Genomic DNA, 19,091 nt, shown 5'->3' on the forward strand with positions numbered 1-19,091 from the left:
CGTAGCACCCTATACCAAGTTACCAGTCCTTATAAGAACTTTTGTGGACCAAGCAGGTTGTGTATTAGTGTTTAGCAGACTGTACGTCAGTCCCTATACCGCTGAAGGACTGCTGCAGTATAGGGCAGCGGTCAGCAGTGGTGCACGTCAACCCTATCTATTGTGGACCGATAGCGGTCCTTACAGAACAGCAGACTGTACCGCACTCAAGCCTATGTACCGTAGCACCCTATACCAAGTTACCAGTCCTTATAAGAACTTTTGTGGACCAAGCAGGTTGTGTATTAGTGTTTAGCAGACTGTACGTCAGTCCCTATACCGCTGAAGGACTGCTGCAGTATAGGGCAGCGGTCAGCAGTGGTGCACGTCAACCCTATCTATTGTGGACCGATAGCGGTCCTTACAGAACAGCAGACTGTACCGCACTCAAGCCTATGTACCGTAGCACCCTATACCAAGTTACCAGTCCTTATAAGAACTTTTGTGGACCAAGCAGGTTGTGTATTAGTGTTTAGCAGACTGTACGTCAGTCCCTATACCGCTGAAGGACTGCTGCAGTATAGGGCAGCGGTCAGCAGTGGTGCACGTCAACCCTATCTATTGTGGACCGATAGCGGTCCTTACAGAACAGCAGACTGTACCGCACTCAAGCCTATGTACCGTAGCACCCTATACCAAGTTACCAGTCCTTATAAGAACTTTTGTGGAACAAGCAGGTTGTGTGTTAGTGATTAGCAGACTGTACGTCAGTCCCTATACCGCTGAAGGACTGCTGCAGTATAGGTGAGCGGTCAGCAGTGGTGCACGTCAACCCTATCTATTGTGGACCGATAGCGGTCCTTACAGAACAGCAGACTGTACCGCACTCAAGCCTATGTACCGTAGCACCCTATACCAAGTTACCAGTCCTTATAAGAACTTTTGTGGACCAAGCAGGTTGTGTATTAGTGTTTAGCAGACTGTACGTCAGTCCCTATACCGCTGAAGGACTGCTGCAGTATAGGGCAGCGGTCAGCAGTGGTGCACGTCAACCCTATCTATTGTGGACCGATAGCGGTCCTTACAGAACAGCAGACTGTACCGCACTCAAGCCTATGTACCGTAGCACCCTATACCAAGTTACCAGTCCTTATAAGAACTTTTGTGGAACAAGCAGGTTGTGTATTAGTGTTTAGCAGACTGTACGTCAGTCCCTATACCGCTGAAGGACTGCTGCAGTATAGGTGAGCGGTCAGCAGTGGTGCACGTCAACCCTATCTATTGTGGACCGATAGCGGTCCTTACAGAACAGCAGACTGTACCGCACTCAAGCCTATGTACCGTAGCACCCTATACCAAGTTACCAGTCCTTATAAGAACTTTTGTGGAACAAGCAGGTTGTGTGTTAGTGATTAGCAGACTGTACGTCAGTCCCTATACCGCTGAAGGACTGCTGCAGTATAGGTGAGCGGTCAGCAGTGGTGCACGTCAACCCTATCTATTGTGGACCGATAGCGGTCCTTACAGAACAGCAGACTGTACCGCACTCAAGCCTATGTACCGTAGCACCCTATACCAAGTTACCAGTCCTTATAAGAACTTTTGTGGAACAAGCAGGTTGTGTATTAGTGTTTAGCAGACTGTACGTCAGTCCCTATACCGCTGAAGGACTGCTGCAGTATAGGTGAGCGGTCAGCAGTGGTGCACGTCAACCCTATCTATTGTGGACCGATAGCGGTCCTTACAGAACAGCAGACTGTACCGCACTCAAGCCTATGTACCGTAGCACCCTATACCAAGTTACCAGTCCTTATAAGAACTTTTGTGGACCAAGCAGGTTGTGTATTAGTTTTTAGCAGACTGTACGTCAGTCCCTATACCGCTGAAGGACTGCTGCAGTATAGGGCAGCGGTCAGCAGTGGTGCACGTCAACCCTATCTATTGTGGACCGATAGCGGTCCTTACAGAACAGCAGACTGTACCGCACTCAAGCCTATGTACCGTAGCACCCTATACCAAGTTACCAGTCCTTATAAGAACTTTTGTGGAACAAGCAGGTTGTGTGTTAGTGATTAGCAGACTGTACGTCAGTCCCTATACCGCTGAAGGACTGCTGCAGTATAGGGCAGCGGTCAGCAGTGGTGCACGTCAACCCTATCTATTGTGGACCGATAGCGGTCCTTACAGAACAGCAGACTGTACCGCACTCAAGCCTATGTACCGTAGCACCCTATACCAAGTTACCAGTCCTTATAAGAACTTTTGTGGAACAAGTGAGTTGTGAATGTTTAGCAGACTGCAGCAGAAGGGCAGCAGTCAAGTATAATATCCTTTCTATATTTGGAAGAAAGAATATTATACATGTACAAGCCTATTACTGTACCACTGATACCAGTCCTGAAAAGAACCTTTGTGGAACTAATAATAACAGCAAGTCTTTAAAATTACCCTCACTGCCTGACAACACTGCTTCCTTCCTGTCCCTATACAAATTGGCAAAAAAAGAGAACGATTAGTGGTTACTGGAACAGCTCTTTTGTGGACCTTGATAGTAACAGCTAATGATGATGATGATGATGATGATGATGAAAGACTAATCTGGCTGTCCCTGTAGCATACACCGTCCTTTCCCTTTCTCTAAACTAACAAAAGACACTCAGGCTGCTGCAAGAATCAGCAGCACAGCAAACCTATCAACACCTAACACCTATACCAGTCCTGAAAAGAACTTTTGTGTACCAAATAGCTAGTGGTTTATCTCTCCCTACTCCACACAGGAACCTGTCCCTATCTTAACAGAAGAAAGAATGTAAAATGGCCACCGGATCGGGTGTATTTATAGGTTAGGGGGAATGTACAAGTGTCCATGTGCTGTCATGTCTCAATTGGCTGTCCTGTATCACATGATAAACGTGTCACCAAAGGTTAAAGTTCTTGTATACATTAAACACGTAAGTCCGCCGCGGCGAACGACGGAAAAAGGCGTTCGAACGTGCGGACCGCGAATGTCGGAAATTCGCCGCGAAACGACCGCCGGGCGAACCGTTCGGCCATCACTAGAAATCAGATTGGCTTTGAGTACAATCACAGGTCAGATTTCGGCCCTGTCACTATTCTTCCGAAGGTCTTTAGCCTACCATTCGCTTGTCCGAACCTTTATGTAGGGGGCAACCCTGTAGGTCACCAATGTGTCCTTGGGACTTGAACTTAGTGCTGTCTGTGTTACAGAAACAACCATTTGAGCCTATCGAGGAAATTCCATTAGAATTGCTGTCACGCAAGCTAGCCTTCCTGATGGCAATCACCTCGGTTATAAGGGTGTTGGAATTGGTGGCCCTTTCATGCAGGGAACCGTACTTGATCCTTCACCACGACAGGGTTGTGTTACGACCAATTTCATCCTTTTTGCCAAAAGTCATGTCAGCCTTTCATTTAAATCAGGACATTATTTTGCCTTCCTTTTTCTCTCAGCCTCGTTCGGCAGAAGAGAGACGACTGCATTCCTGGCACATTGTCAAGGCAGCCAAGGTATATTTGTCTAGATCTGCGGAGATCCGAGGATCAGACTCTTTTTTTTTTTTTTTTTTTACCAAAAGGACCCAAGAAGGTGCAGGCAGTTTCCAAAGCTTCCATTGCCAATAGGATCTGAAATGTAAAGCTCCTACCTTTAGGGTGAGAGCTCATTCTACCAGGGGTGTATACCGCTTTCTAATGCTGCTATCTGGTTTTCGGTGCATAGGTTCACAACATTTTATTAAGTGGATGTTCGAGCAGCCGAGGATTTGGCTTTCGGTCGCAGTGTACTGCAGTCTGCTGTATAAGGTCTGATGGCTATTGTTTGGCAGGGTGTCTCCCTCTCCTCAATGCTATTGCTCTGGGATGTCCCAGTAGGTAATGAATATTAGCCTAACTCTGTTTCCCATGATGTATGAAAAACAAAATAGGTTTTTTTTCATCATTCTTCCCTGTAAAATTATTTTCTTCTTTTACAACAACGGACAAAGAGGTCCCTCCCCTCTTTTAAAATGATTCAGTGCTTGCTACAAAACTGATGCACTTCCTATATGGGAGAGGTTATATAGGGCAGTGGTCCCCAACCTTTTTGGCACCAGGGACCGGCTGCATGGAAGAAAATTGTGCCAAGGACCGGGGGTCACAGTTTTTCGCGGGCAATGGCTGGTGTTAGCGCTTCAATCAATACGGCACCATGCGTGATATGGTGTCAGGGTGATTGAAGTACATTATTTCTATTATTAAATTGTAGTACTAAATGAAATAGTTCAACTCACCATAATGTAGAATCAGTGGGAGCCATGAGCGTGTCATTTGCCACTGTCACCTGCCACCAGATGTGGAATGTTATTTGCCATGCTGCCTGCTACAAGATGTGGATTGTCACTTTCCACATCACCTGCCACGCTGCCTGCCACAAGATGTGGATTGTCACTTTCCACATCACCTGCCACGCTGCCTGCCACAAGATGTGGATTGTCACTTTTCCCATCACCTGCCACGCTGCCTGCCACAAGATGTGGATTGTCACTTGCCATGCCCCTTGCCACGTTGCCTGTCACCAGATGAGGAATGTTACTTGCCACATCACCTGCCACCAGATGTGGAATGTTACTTGCCATGCTGCCTGCTACAAGATGTGGATTGTCACTTTCCACATCACCTGCCACGCTGTCTGCCACAAGATGTGGATTGTCACTTGCCATGCCCCCTGCCACTTTGCCTACCACCAGATGTGGAATGTCACTTGCCACATCACCTGCCACGCTGTCTGCCACAAGATGTGGATTGTCACTTGCCACTTTGCCTACCACCAGATGTGGAATGTCACTTGCCACATCACCTGCCACGCTGCCTGCCACAAGATGTGGATTGTCACTTGCCACTTTGCCTGCCACCAGATGAGGAATGTTACTTGCCACATCACCTGCCACCAGATGCAGAGTGAGTGGAGCGCCCCTGTGATATGTCAGGCAGACAGCTGAGGGGGTGAGCTACAAGTCCCAGCACACCCTACCTGTACTCCCACACACAGCTCACCTGTCACTGATGACATCACTTCTCTGTGGGATCGCCCCTCATGCTACAGCAGGTCTTACCTGGCAGAGGGAGGTGCTGGGACTCCTTTAGCTGGCACTCAGCCATTCTTGATTAGCTGTCCAGGGCGTGGGGAATCTGCGGCGCTGAACAGTTAATTTTCTCACCATGAGAAGCCGCAGGAGAGCGGTAATGCGGGGCGGGCAGTGAGAGATGATGTCATCTCCCTGCTCCCCGCCGCACCTCCGACACTGAGATAGAACACTGGCTGTGAGAAGAGCAGTAATGCGGGGGCGGAGAGAGATGATATCATCTCTGCTTGCCCGCCCGCTCGCTTCTTCTATTCAGTGTCCACCCATCTCTCTTATGCCGGCAGCTGAGCATGTATCTTGCTGGCCACCCCCACCCACGGCCCTGCTGCAGAAGGGCCACGGCCCGGTAGTGGCCGGCGGACCGGGGGTTGACGACCCCTGATATAGGGGATCACTTCCGGTCTAAGACTTTGTCAACCAGTGTCCATTCACCTAGAGATGATGTACAACCCAGTAGGTAATGAATATTAGCCTAACTCTGTGTCCCATGATGTACTTAAAGAAATGGATTTTACAACTAGCAATTATCACTGGAAACAACCTCAGCAGATAAACCAAAAAATACAACTAATGTTGTATGCCATTAGTAACAGATAAAGACGTGACCACTTCCAGGTGCCCCGCATGGATGTACACTCTCCACAATGGATGGACCTTCTATTACTAGATAGGTCTCACTGTGCTTTTTTTGATTGGACCCACTGTGTATCTTGTCACCAACTTAACCATTCACATGTACCAGGATGCAATTCCTTCCAGTGACACACACCACCACTCAAAAAAACAGCAGTATCAGGGAAAAGGTTAATTGTGCAATGCAGCTGACTTGATTAAACCATCTAAAACCTTACAATTACACCACATGCACATGCAAAGTATATGTGCCTAAAGAACGGCACCAGATACATAGGGTGCTTATGGTTAAGATAGCCGCTGCCTCTCTGAGACCATAAACTGGCTTGCGCTCCAGGGATGGGATGTAATGTATCAGATGGGGAAAACTGCCTCAACAAGTTTTGTCTGTAATTGGATGTCTTCAGAAAGCTGCTTTAGCTGCTCCAATACAGACAAAACTAGTTATAGTTGTTAGCAAGCATTTTTTTGTGTAAAAGTTCATTTGTAATTTCTACTGTAAAAAGGCAACTCTGTGGGTAGTGTTTTAGATCAAAGGGGCATGGATTACAAGTATCCTTGAGGGCAGGGCTGTGTGTAAACTACCTGATAAAATATGATTTTTATTTACTGTTTTCTGCATTAGCATGTGACCAATCATATCACTCTAATCCCAAAAGCTGGTTCCTTTAAAGAGTAACGCTACTTTTGTTGTGATAAAATAATCTTGATCAATGCACATTGCAGGGATTTTAACAAACTTTGTTGCAGATTCCTACATGTTTCTGCTCTGAAGAAAAAGTTGTTTGTCCTTCTATGTCTTTTGGATACTGATTCTGAATGGGAATAACATTTTCATTATTGCTGCAAGATATGCATCCCTTTAGAAGTAATTAACCCCTTAGGCATTTTTTTTTTTTTTTGCAGAGGGTGCCTAAAATCCGACTTGCATCTTAATGCAGACTTCTGGGAAAATAAGGCCGCCAATCACACAGGCAGGAAATTACATTTCTGGAGGCAATCTATACACAAACTATGCACAGAATGCCTCCAGGTTGTCATATTGCATTGAATGTTACAGAAAAATACAGCGTTGCAGATTAAAAAAGGAAAGGCATCTTGTGTAGAAAATACGGTGCATAAGCATACACGACAAGTATTGTAGTTTGTATAACTGTTTCGTAAACCAATAAAAATGATTGAAACGAAAAAGTCAAGGTAATTTGTAATAACATTAAATTATAATATGGCTTTTCTTGCTATTATATATGCTATTTTTTTATTTGCTATATTTTTTTCCTACAGAAATAGAGTTAACCTTGAAGGTTATTTCTAGGTTGTAAAAATTGTAAAACTCTAAGTATCTTTTGAATGACATAGCAATCCAAAGCTTTTATTTGAGAACTCTAAAGGTTGATAAGACATGGTATTTGGGAAACAATGGATTTTGTCTGAGGTCCCATTTTTCGCTAACAGCACCACAAATGAATAGTTTGTTCAGACCATTCAATATGTTTTTAAAGAGTGACATCCATCTGTCTCCCAAACACAAATAGTTTCCTTGGTAATCTGTTCCCTTAACAAGTGAGCACAAACCCGTTAAATCAGTAAGTGAAAATAATTATTCAAATGTCTCACTGTCCCTAGTTCATTTAATCCTGTGTTAAAGCATAAACTGTCTCAAAGCAGTCGGTTGTCTGACCACTGAACATCTATTGACTATAGCTGATTATTAGCATATGTACTCACCTTACAGAATTGAATTTACATTTTAATGTTGTACGTGGATGTTTTGTCTTACATTTGAGATGCAATACGATTAAGGGTATATGTGTACTTCGTATGAGCTAAAAAGATTTTGTGAAATTCAGATGAATTTTATTTAGTCTCCATCTGTTCCAGGAAAGCTTATGAAGTCATGTCTGGAGCACCTTTTCAGTATTCTGTGAAGTTTGTTTCAAATCTCATTTCATGATTTTGTCATGCATTTCTACTCTAAATATAATTGCAATGCATTTTGTAGAATGATTAGATCTACTGATCAAATTTATCATTTGTCATTGATAAATGTGCTTTGTTTTATTCAGTCTATTGAACGGATATACATGTTCCTACATTGTCTTTAAAAATACCAATGTTTTCTTACCTATAAAATAAGTTTAATATATGTATATGTACACCCGATCATTAAAATTTCATAAAACGTTTAACATGTTAATTTAATTTCAATAGTCATTTTCAGTATTTTTAAATCTGCAGATATCATTAAAATAATAATGGGTGATCCTGCTAGGCATCTACAAATCTCTGTTCAGGCCATTCCTGTTATGTGGTTACAGCGCTCTTTACCTGTCCCCAACTGTACTCTGGCATTGTCAGCCTGTTACATGGGCTTCCAAAGGAGACTACAAGTGGCATTTCAGCACACATTATGCAGGCATAATCCACCATTGTCAACCACTCTAAATAATGTCATGCATCTTTGTGTAACCTGCATGCCATTATTTAGACTAGAGTATGTTTTAAAATGCAATCAGCTATCATTTGAGATCAGTTTGAGACACTTCTGGGATCATTCAGATTTCATTCTCAGATGCATTCAACCTTCAGTATACCTACTTTTAACTTGTTTCTTTTAAGCGTCCTCAGCCTGCTTCAAGCTGCTTTGGCATTCCTTTTTGTCATGGTTCATTAAGTACCCACTGATTGCTCATCTCTGCTGCTGCAGGCTCGGCAGCATGGTGATTCTTGAACTCCAACTGGTGGGAAGAATACAGATCACACATTGCAAATGTAGGGTTGCATGCTAGCTGGAGTTTTACAGAGCTGTGAGTTGAGCGTCTTGGCAAGGGCCTATATTTTCTGCAGACCTAGCTTGAGAAATTTTTGCACAGGTAAATTTATCAAATGTTGGGTGAGGATAAGGAGTAGCATGGACTTGATGATCTTTCTGTTGGGAACAGGGAGGTGGACCAATGACTGGAGGATCCAGTTAATCAGAAATGCTGACACTGGGGTAAATCTGTCTTAAAGTGATTGTAAGGATTTGTTTTTTTAGTTTTTTTAAATAACAAACATGTCAAACTTACCTCCACTGTGCAGTTTGTTTTGCACAGAATGGCCCCGATCCTCGACTTCTGGGGTCCCCCGGTGGTGTTGGTAGCGCCTCCCTGCATCGTATAACCCCCCAGGACAAGTACTTTCCCGGGGGGTTACCTTGCGGGCGCGCTCCCGAGTCCAGCATTCGTCATCCATAGACGCCGAATGTAGGACTCGGCCCCCGGCCCCCACGTCATTGGATTTGATTGACAGCAGAGGGAGCCAATGGCTGCGCTGCTATCAATCTATCAAATAAAGAACCAAGACAATGGGCAAAGGGGAAGACCGTATCTTCAGCGGGGTAAAACAGAACTCATACATAGAATGCATTAAGGTGAATAAACATCAGGGTTTACAACCCCTTTAAGGAGGAATAGACAGAGCTGCACAACAAAATATGTGTGTAAGTTGTTATGCTAAGCCACCCCCATGTAGGCAGTTTTGTAAATGCTTTCTTTATTCCAAAAAAATTATGTATTTCAACACAGAGATTACAAGAATAGCTGCCATTCAAAGTGCAATTGTACATTGGTAGAGATGTCAAAGCATTATTAAAATATAATTTATGTTCAATTAAAAACTGACATGAACAATAAACCAAAAAGCAAACACAGTAGATTTAATAACAAAACACCTTTCCTTGTGTGCTTACTTAAATTATATGAGCATTAGACATGTGCAGAGTAAAATATTTCGTTTTGGAATTTCGTTTTCGTCCGAAAAATTTATTTATTTAGTTACTCCCGAAATTCGTTTTTATTTATTTAGTTTTTCGTTCAAAAATTGCATTCGTCCAAAAATCGACATGAATTACGGTCGAATCTGTCTTTGAAGGCTTATGGTGTCTGTCGAATGTATAAAGAAGATTCGACGGAGCTAGTATATAGCATACTTCGTGTGAACTTTAGAACCCTATTAAAGTCTATGGGACTCCAACGTTCAAAATCTAAAGTGCTAATTTTAAAGACTAATTTGCAAGTTACTGTCTTAAAAAGTGTTTGGGGACCCGGGTCCTGCCCCAGGGGACATGGATCAATGCAAAAAAAAATTTTAAAAACGGACGTTTTTTCAGGAGCAGTGATTTTAATGATTAAAGTGAAACAATAAAAGTGTAATATTCCTTTAAATTTTGTAGGGGGGGGGGGTTGTCTATAGTATGCCTGTAAAGGGGCGGATGTGTCTGGTGCTTAGAATTGTCCCTGCACAAAGTGTCATTTATGCAGGAAAAAAAGTTCTTTAAAATCACTCGCAGCTATTATGAATTGTCGGCTCCGTAATACAGAGAACACTCATTGAAAGTCATTGATAAAAAAAAAAAAAAAAAAAAAAAAAAAAGCGTGGGGGTCCCCCAAATTCAATTACCAGGCCCTTCAGGTCTGGTATGGATATTAAGGGGAACCCTGCCTCAAATTTAAGAAAAAATTTGACGTGGGGTTCCCCCTAAATATCCATAACCAGACCCTTCAGGTCTGGTATGGATATTAAGGGGAACCCCGCGTCAAATTTAAAAAAAAATTGACGTGGGGGTCCCCCTAAAAATCCATACCAGACCCTTTATCCGAGCACGCAACCTGGCAGGCCGCAGGAAAAGAGGGGGGGACGAGAGAGCGGCCCCCCCTCCCTCCTGAACCGTACCAGGCCACATGCCCTCAACATTGGGAGGATGCTTTGGGGGTCTGTGACCCCTCAAAGCACCTTGTCCCCATGTTGATGAGGACAAGGGCCTCAGCCCCACAACCCTGGCCGGTGGTTGTGGGGGTCTGCGGGCGGGGGGCTTATCAGAATCTGGAAGCCTCCTTTAACAAGGGGACCCCCAGATCCCAGCCCCCCCGTTTGAAATGGTAAGGGGGTACAAAAGTACCCCTACCATTTCACAAAGAAAGTGTAAAAAATTGTTAAATAAGACAAACACACTTTTGAAAAATTCCTTTATTAAAAATAAAAAAAAAATTAAAAAAAGATTCCAGCGGTGGTAATCCACTCTTGCTATCCAGCAACAGACGATCATCTCTCCAGCGATGGCTCATCTGAATCAGCGCAGTGAATCCATCCTTCTTCTGTCTCCACGGAGGAGACACTGCAGGGATTCCGGCGGCCTGACATTTCTTATATACGGAGGGCGGGGCCACCCGTCACCCGACCCCGCCCCCTCTGACGCAAGGGGACACCCGGGGTTCCCTGTGACGTATGGGTGACCCCGCCCCCCTCTGATGTAACGGAAACCTGCCTGTGTTACATCAGAGGGGTGCGGGGTCACCCATACGTCAAAGGGAACCCCAGGTCTCCCCTTGCATCAGAGGGGGGCGGGGTCAGGTGACGGGTGGCCCAGCCCTCCGTATATAAGAAATGTCAGGCCGCCGGAATCCCTGCAGTGTCTCCTCCGTGGAGACAGAAGAAGGATGGATTCGCTGCGCTGATTTAGATGAGCCATCGCTGGAGAGATGATCGTCCGTCGCTGGATAGCAAGAGTCGATTACCACCGCTGGAATCTTTTTTTTATTTTTTTTATTTTTAATAAAGGAATTTTTCAAAAGTGTGTTTGTCTTATTTAACTATTTTTTACACTTTCTTTGTGAAATGGTAGGGGTACTTTTGTACCCCCTTACCATTTCAAACAGGGGGGGGCCGGGATCTGGGGGTCCCCTTGTTAAAGGGGGCTTCCAGATTCTGATAAGCCCCCCGCCCGCAGACCCCCACAACCACCGGCCAGGGTTGTGGGGATGAGGCTCTTGTCCTCATCAACATGGGGACAAGGTGCTTTGAGGGGTCACAGACCCCCAAAGCATCCTCCCAATGTTGAGGGCATGTGGCCTGGTACGGTTCAGGAGGGAGGGGGGGCGCTCTCTCGCCCCCCCTCTTTTCCTGCGGCCTGCCAGGTTGCGTGCTCGGATAAAGGGTCTGGTATGGATTTTTAGGGGGACCCCACGTCAATTTTTTTTAAAATTTGACGTGGGGTTCCCCTTAATATCCATACCAGACCTGAAGGGTCTGGTTATGGATATTTAGGGGGAACCCCACGTCAAATTTTTTCTTAACCACTTGCCGACCGCCTCACGCCGATGTACGTCGGCAGAATGGCACGGGCAGGCATAAGCACGTACATGTACGTGATTTGCCTCCCGCGGGTCGGGGGCCCGATCGGGCCCCCGCCCGGTGCCTGCGGCGGTCGGTTTTCGTTCGGGAGCGATCCCGGACGAGGGGACGGCCATTCATTCATGGCCACCCCCTCGCGATCGCTCCCGACGAATGGAAATCCTCGGTGACATCACTTCCTCTCCTGTAATGTAAACACAGGAGAGGAAGTGATGTATTCTCTCCTCCGTGTCGGTATTTTTCGTTCCGACACGGAGGAGAGCGGATCAGTGAGTTGCACCAACACATCCCACACACAGTAGAACATGCCAGGCACACTCACACCCCCCCTTTACCCCCCGATCACCCCCCCAATTACCCCTGCCCCCCCAGTCACAGTGACACCAATGTCATTTTTTTTTTTTTTTTTTTTTTTTTGCATTGGTGTCATTTGTGACTGTAATAACTGTTAGGGCAGTTAGGGTTAGCCCCCTTTAGTTCTAATGTACCCCCCTAACCCCCCCAATAAAGGTTTAACCCCGTGATCACCCCCCGTCGCCAGTGTCACTAAGGCTGGGTTCACATTGCAGCGGTTTATGAGAACGAATGTGATTCGCACCGCACTGCAGTGCAAATCACATCCGATCTCTGTGCGATTCGAGTTCAGCCATTCGCCGCACCCGCCGCACCCGCCACACCCGCCGCACCCGCCGCAAATTCGCACGGGACCCTTTTTTTGGCCCGCAGCAGAATCGGATCGCATGGGTGTTCACACCATGCGATCCGAGTTTGCAGATCGCACTGCGATATGCGAACTGATCTGGGGGTGTCAGTAACATTTCACTGACACTCCCAGCAGTTCGCATAGGGCAGTGTGAACTGCCGCCTGGAGGCATGCGATGCGGGAACCCGCCGCGGATTCGCGGCGTTCCCGCATCGCTCCAGTGTGAACCCAGCCTAATAAGCGATCATTTTTCTGATCGCCGTATTAGTGTCACAGGTGACGCTAGTTAGGCAGGTAGGTATTTAGGTTCGCCGCAGCTTTTTATAGCGCTAGGGACCCCCATATACTACCGCATAAAGCCCCCTGATTGCCCCCTAGTTAACCCTTTCACCAGTGATCACCATATAACTGTTACAGGTGACGCTGGTTGGTTAGTTATTTTTTTATAGTTTCAGGGCACCCGCCATTTATTACCTAATAAAGGTTTAACCCCCTGATCACCCGGCAGGTGTCATTTGTGACTAATAACTGTTAGGGCAGTTAGGGTTAGCCCCCTTTAGTTCTAAGGTACCCCCCTAACCCCCCCAATAAAGGTTTAACCCCGTGATCACCCCCCGTCGCCAGTGTCACTAAGGCTGGGTTCACATTGCAGCGGTTTATGAGAACGGATGTGATTCGCACCGCACTGCAGTGCAAATCACATCCGATCTCTGTGCGATTCGAGTTCAGCTATACAGATAGTATGGCTGAATTCGTGTCGCACCCGCCGCACCCGCCGCAAACTCGCACGGGACCCTTTTTTTGGTCCGCAGCAGAATCGGATCGCATGGGTGTTCACACCATGCGATCCAAGTTTGCAGATCGCACTGCGATATGCGAACTGATCTGGGGGTGTCATTAACATTTCACTGACACTCCCAGCAGTTCGCATAGGGCAGTGTGAACTGCCGCCGGGAGGCATGCGATGCGGGAACCCGCCGCGCATTCGTGGCGTTCCCGCATCGCTCCAGTGTGAACCCAGCCTAATAAGCGATCGTTTTTCTGATCGCTGTATTAGTGTCACAGGTGACGCTAGTTAGGCAGGTAGGTATTTAGGTTCGCCGCAGCTTTTTATAGCGCCAGGGACCCCCATATACTACCGCATAAAGCCCCCTGATTGCCCCCTAGTTAACCCTTTCACCAGTGATCACCATATAACTGTTACAGGTGACGCTGGTTGGTTAGTTATTTTTTTATAGTTTCAGGGCACCCGCCATTTATTACCTAGTCTCACTAGTGTACCCCTAAATTTAGGGGTGTCTACTTTCTAAAATGGGGTCATTTGGGGGGGGGGGTTTGTGCCATCTTGGCATTTTATGGCCTTCAAAACTGTAACGCCCTTAGAAAGCCTGAAGGCGGTGCTTGGTTTTTGGGGCCCCGTACGCGGCTAGGCTCCCAAAAAGTCCCACATATGTGGTATCCCCGTACTCAGGAGAAGCAGCAGAATTTATTTTGGGGTGTCATTTCACATATGCCCATGGCATGCGTGAGCAATATATCATTTAGTGACAACTTTGTGAAAAAAAAAAAAAGTTTGTAATTTTCCCGCAACTTGTGGCAAAATATAAAATATTCCATGGACTCAACATGCCTCTCAGCAAATAGCTTGGGGTGTCTACTTTCTAAAATGGGGTCATTTGTGGGGGTTTTGTGCCATCTTGGCATTTTATGGCCTTCAAAACTGTAATAGGTAGTGAGAAGTGAACTCAAAAAATTACGCCCTTAGAAAGCCTGAAGGCGGTGCTTGGTTTTCGGGGCCCCGTACGCGGCTAGGCTCCCAAAAAGTCCCACATATGTGGTATCCCCGTACTCAGGAGAAGCAGCAGAATTTATTTTGGGGTGTCATTTCACATATGCCCATGGCATGCATGAGCAATATATCATTTAGTGACAACTTTGTGAAAAAAAAAAAAAAAAAAAAAAAGTTTGTAATTTTCCCGCAACTTGTGGCAAAATATAAAATATTCCATGGACTCAACATGCCTCTCAGCAAATAGCTTGGGGTGTCTACTTTCTAAAATGGGGTCATTTGTGGGGGTTTTGTGCCATCTTGGCATTTTATGGCCTTCAAAACTGTAATAGGTAGTGAGGCGTGAAATCAAAAATTTACGCCCTTAGAAAGCCTGAAGGCGGTGCTTGGTTTTCGGGGCCCTGTACGCGGCTAGGCTCCCAAAAAGTCCCACATATGTGGTATCCCCGTACTCAGGAGAAGCAGCAGAATTTATTTTGGGGTGTCATTTCACATACGCCCATAGCATGTGTGAGCAATATATCATTTAGTGACAACTTTGTGTAAAAAAAAAAAAAAAATTTTTTTTTTGTCATTATTCAATCGCTTGAGGCAAAAAAATAAAATATTCAATGGGCTCAACATGCCTCTTATCAATTTCCTTAGGGGGTCTACTTTCCAAAATGGGGTCATTTGGGGGGGTTTTGTACTGCCCTGTCATTTTAGCACCTCAAGAAATGAGATAGGCAGTCGTAAACTAAAAGCTGCGTAAATTCCAGAAAACGTACCTTAGTTTGTAGATGTGACAACTTTTGCGCAAACCAATAAATATACAATTATTGACTTTTTTTTTACCAAAGACATGTGGCTGAATACATTTTGGCCTAAATGTATGACTAAAATTGAGTTTATTGGATTTTTCTAATAACAAAAAGTAGAAAATATCATTTTTTTTCAAAATTTGCGGTCTTTTTACGTTTATATCGCAAAAAATAAAAATCGCAGAGGCAATCAAATACCATCAAAAGAAAGCTCTATTTGTGGGAAGAAAAGGACGCAAATTTTGTTTGGGTACAACATTGCATGACCGCGCAATTACCAGTTAAAGCAGCGCAGTGCCAAAGTGTAAAAAGACCTCTGGTCATTTACCAGCAAAATGGTCCGGTCTGAAAGTGGTTAAATTTGAGGCAGGGTTCCCCTTAATATCCATACCAGACCTGAAGGGCCTGGTAATTGAATTTGGGGGACCCCCACGCTTTTTATTTATTTATTTATTTATTTTTTTATCAATGACTTTCAATGAGTGTTCTATGTATTACGGAGCCGACAATTCATAATAGCTGCGAGTGATTTTAAAGGACTTTTTTTCCTGCATAAATGACACTTTGTGCAGGGACAGTTCTAAGCACCAGAAACATGAGCCCCTTCACAGGCATACTATAGACACCCCCCCCCCCCCCACCACGAAATTTAAAGGAATATTACACTTTTATTGTTTCACTTTAATCATTATTAAAATCACTGCTCCTGAAAAAACGTCCGTTTTTAAAACTTTTTTTTGCATTGATACATGTCCCCTGGGGCAGGACCCGGGTCCCCAAACACTTTTTAGGACAGTAACTTGCAGAATCTTTTCTCTCTGTCAAATCTTTTTTCTCTGTCGAATATTTTCTCTATATAATCTTGGACTAATAGAGGTAAGGTTAGGCACATTCGACCACAGGTTCTATAGAAACAGATTGTTATTGTCAGAGTCATCGAATCTCCTATTCTATATCGAACTGTTGTAACAATGAAAACGAAAATAAAGCATTTATTTATGTCGGATCTTTCGTTTTTCGGATTCTGTGCTTTCGTTATCGTTTGTCAAAACGAAAACGAAAATAGCTGAAATTCGGACGAAAATGCATTCGGACGAAAACGAATGCACATGTCTAATGAGCATTCCAAATCATAACATTCTATAGTGGTTCACCAAAGCATTACATGTCTAATGTACTTGGAGTAAAGAATTAAACCATATTCCAAAACCTTGAGTTATGGATCAGGGGAGTCTCAGGTGTTCTTGATACTCAGCCAATCACCCTAGATTTTCTCAAATTTTGAAGGGCAACCTTTGGCCTCATAAGTCAGTCTGTATGGGAGTAATGTTTGGTTTATTAGTTTTTTCCATGAATGAAGACTGAGAATGTCACAGTATATCCATTGGAGAAACACCTTTTTTCTTGAATAGAAAAAAAAAGCAGGCTCAAAATTTTTTTTATATGGAAACAGATATTTAGGTCTTCAAATATACAGAGACGCCACATCAGGTAACATATATTGGTAAGCACTGTGTTAGTTTGATGTTTGAATGACTACAAAGGGGCAGAAAGCCCTAAATTGCTTTATACTTAGCCCAAGTCCATGGAAAGCTTTTCATTTGAAGCTAAATCTCAGACAATATATTAGGTAAATATTCTTTATCCAGCATTTTTTATTTGCAACTTGTTTAAATAAAGAGTAATTTCCTAGGCCACAATTTGTATTACCAGCCTATACCCAAATTATAGCGTAAGAAAATAGTGGCAAAAGAAAATACTTGAAATTACAAGGCTGACTGCAGTCAAATATCATCACTGCCATGCACCATAGAAGATGCGCCGAGAAAGCATTATAAAAGTGTTATTTTTGCCACTTACACAGTGAAATTTGTAAATTTGTACTATATTAATGGCACACTGAGATGTATGCAACAGTGCTATATAGTTACAAACTAGAATATCATGGGCATGTGAACTAAAAAAGGTTACAATTTTATACAGTCTTTTTGTTTTTTGTTACATGAATTCTGTAAAATTTCCCATTATTCTAGAGTCTAGAACAGGGGTCTCAAACTAGTGGCCCTCCAGCTGTTGCGGAACTACAAATCCCATCATGCCTCTGCCTGAGGGAGTCATACTTGTAACTATCAGCCTTACAATGCCTCATGGGACTTTTCGCAACAGTAGTTTCGCAACAGCTGGAGGGCCGCCATTTTGAGACCCCTGGTATAGAATAATGGTAAATTTGACAGATTTGAAAGCATATGCTGTGCCTTTTTGGGTGACAAAAGTATAAACCAAACGTATAAAATAAAATGTCCAAATAATCTCAATAGGATCCCCAAATCCAGGGCCTAAGGTGGATATAAACTGTGGGTATAAAAAGTGTGTGCAGCAAGTTGTGGGCATCTGAAAAATGTATTTGTGGTTTTATGGGGTGTAGTTAAATAAAGATAGACATGTTAGCTTATAAATGTTAAACAGCAATAGAACAGCAATAGAACACCCCCACAAACTGAATTGTATATCTCCTCAACAAATATATCCACCTGGGTGTCAGGGCTGGCTTAGCCCTTCCTTCTCTGGGCTGGCTGCTCATCTGTTGGCCAATTGCCAGCTCTTATCTCTCTCCACAGTTGCCCAGCTGTTCCTGATCCTGCTTGTCTGACCTGCCTACTTAAAGCTGTCCAGCTCACTTCATCTCTGCCTTGGTCAGATCACAAGAAACCATCTCCTGCGGTTCTGTTTAAAGACTGGCTTGCTGACATCCCTTCTGGCTCCTTATCCTGCTTGCTGTTGCTCCACTTGGATCCCTTACTTCTGGCCTGGCTGATTACCCGATCTGGTTATTGAACTCTGGACTGGCTGACTACTCGATCCGGTTACTGGACTCTGGCTATGCTTTGACTACACTTACTCTAATTACCTTTTTATTTTTTATTAATAAACAAGTGAATTGTACTTCTGTTTTGGTCTGGTTCATGGTTTCTGACAGTAGGCGAAGGCCATGAATTCAGAATATACAGTCAATCCACTTGTTGGTAATATTTTTTCCAGATTGGATGAGCAAGATCACTGCATGGATCAGTTTGCCTTGGCATTACAAACGCTCCTGAGTCGCACCTCTCACCTGGAATCCCCCACTGTGGCTGCTCCAGTGCAACCTGAGTCGCAAGCCGTCCCTGCTGCTGCGCCAGTCTCTGTGCAGGCACCCGCCTCGAGTATTACCTCTATAAGAGGCATGTCTGGTTCCGCTCAGCTTCCCCAGCGACTTGGGGGTGATCCAGTTCAATGCAGAGGGTTTCTCAACCAGGTTGAGATTTACTTTGAAATGCCACCCCAGGCGTTTCTCACGGACAGAAGCAAAGTAGGTTTTGTGATATCTTTGCTTTCTAAGAGAGCCTTGGCCTGGGCAAACCCTCTATGGGAGACGCAAAAACCTGTTGTCTTGAGTTACCCATGACTTTGTGGCCTCCTTTAAAAGGGTATTTGACATTCCCGCATGCTCCGCTTCTGCTGCCAAGTGCCTCATGTCCATCAAACAGAGTACGAGAACTGTTGCCAACTATGCCATTGAATTCCTTACTCTGGCAGCAGAGGTTGCTTGGAAAAATGAGGCCCTCGTGGCTGCTTTTTCTCATGATCTCTCGGATTCCATCAAGGATGAGATAGCAGCCCGAGATATACCCACTGAGCTGGAGAGCTTGATCTTGTTTGCCATCCTCATTGACTCCAGACTCAGAGAAAGATCTTCTTTTAAAGAGTCCTTGTGAAAGCCTCCTGTACGTTTGCCTCCGAGCTTTGCAGTCCCACCTGTGCCTTCCTCACCTCCTATGCCTCCTGGTACCGAGTCGGTCAGTGAAGATGAACCCATGCACTTGGGCTTCACGCGT

The sequence above is a fragment of the Lithobates pipiens genome, unplaced genomic scaffold (assembly GCF_037356315.1).
Source record: "Lithobates pipiens isolate NorthernLeopardFrog02 unplaced genomic scaffold, aLitPip1_a1.2 Scaffold_3, whole genome shotgun sequence".
In the NCBI taxonomy this organism is placed as follows: Eukaryota; Metazoa; Chordata; class Amphibia; order Anura; family Ranidae; genus Lithobates; species Lithobates pipiens.